We start from the raw sequence: 1,861 nt of genomic DNA on the forward strand, positions 1-1,861 counted from the left end.
GCCCCTGCGCGCGGCGCCCCGCGCGGCCGTGGGAAACGCGCGCAGCGGGCGCCCCTGCGAGCGGCGCAGCCCCCCGCCGCCCTGCGCGCGTTTGGCRGCGCGCGGAGCCCGTCGCCGGCAGTGCAGTGACAAAAAAGATAAAGTTGGTGGATGATAAAGACCGTATTTTCCACGCTTTGGGTGCAGGACCAGATGATCTAGAAAATGAGCTGAAATAGATTCAGCCTCAGAGCCTGTTGTGAAGAGCAGCTGATTCCCCTATTTCTGGCCAGATGGCTTCTGAACACAGATTTGCATTCATTTTCGCTTAATATCGTCCAAAATAGTGGGGCAGCTGCATTTGTTGTCAAAAAGGTTTAAAACTCCCTTTCTTTCTGGGGCAGGATCGTTACCTTATGTGATGGGCTTATGGAACTTTTTTTTTTCCTCTTTAGTCAACAGTATCAGATTTAAAAGGATTTGTTTTAAAACCTTCTAATTTGGTAATCAGATTTAAATCGCCTTGGCGCGTGTAATCTGAATTAAAGATACTGTAAATGATTTTAAGCATTATGCTTTCGTTAGCGCAGGGAAGAAACAACTTCAGCATTGTCCTGTGTATTTTAGGAAATATGTTGCAATTATAGCCCTGTTCACTATTTTTAACTTATTTTTAAGAACGCGCATTTTGCATACTGGGGGACCAGCAGCGACCATCCCCTTAGCGCGCTGCGTGAATCCAAAGTCTCTAAATATCCACCCGCAAACAACTGCCATTTGCAGCCCGAACGCCGGCTTGTTTGGTAACTTTAGTTTGCTTGTCGCTGCCCGGCAAAAGTGTGGCATTTTGTAATCCGCCCTGCTGTAACTCGAAAGCTCGGGGCTGATTATGAATACGGGAATTTTCTTTTAATTTATCATGAATAGTTTCCATACACTTTGATTTAAGGTTATTAACATTCTATAGACAGTGGCATCTTTAATATGTGGCGATCGCTTCTAAAGACTAATCTCATTACCCTCAAATAGTCATAAAATATGATTTTATTATACTTACGTATTTAATTAGACGGCCAGCAATGTAATGGATTTTGAGATCGGGTAGAGCAACAGCTTTGATAATTCACTTATCTTTGGCAATAGTCATTAACCCCCAACACCAGCAAAATAGATTGCTTTCTAACGCATCTTTTTTTCTCACCCCTTGGAGAAAGGATCGGGGGTCTCCTGATAACACAAATCGGACTTCGATTTTCACCGATTAATTAAAATATTAACGTACCTACCCTGACAAATCACAAAAAGGAAGTCCTAACCTACACGAGGCGGAAAAAGCCCATCGTTCAATGCAGTTGTTGTGCTCTGCTCTCCAAATATATATATATATATGTGTGTGTGTGTGTGTGTGTGTGTGTGTAGTGTATATGTAGTGTATATGTAGTGTATATATATGTAGTGTATATATATATAAAGTGTATGTGTGTGCGAGTGTGTGTGAAGACTTCATCTATATGTACGTGTATGTATGTATGTATATTTTATTTATATAATTAAATAAATATATAAATAAATATAAATAAATATAAATAAATAAATATAAATAAGTATAAATATAAATATAAATCTATATATAAAGTCGCGGAGGAGTGGGGTGGTGCGCTTCTGACTGGCGTCTCTGGGAGAGTATCCAGGACATCCTTTGTCCATCCCCAGGGTCTTCTCCCGTGCCTAAAAGTAAATGTCCTTTAAATAGGTTATGTTTGTGCATGCACTCCAGAATAATTCATCTCGCGCCGTTCGCGCCTTTCAGCCCGCGAGCAATTAGCGCGGCCGCCTTTGCCCCGGCAGCGCCCCGCGCGCGCGCGCGGAATTTGCTTTTTTT

Source organism: Apteryx rowi, unplaced genomic scaffold (assembly GCF_003343035.1).
Source record: "Apteryx rowi isolate R43461 unplaced genomic scaffold, aptRow1 scaffold_23, whole genome shotgun sequence".
Lineage (NCBI taxonomy): Eukaryota > Metazoa > Chordata > Aves > Apterygiformes > Apterygidae > Apteryx > Apteryx rowi.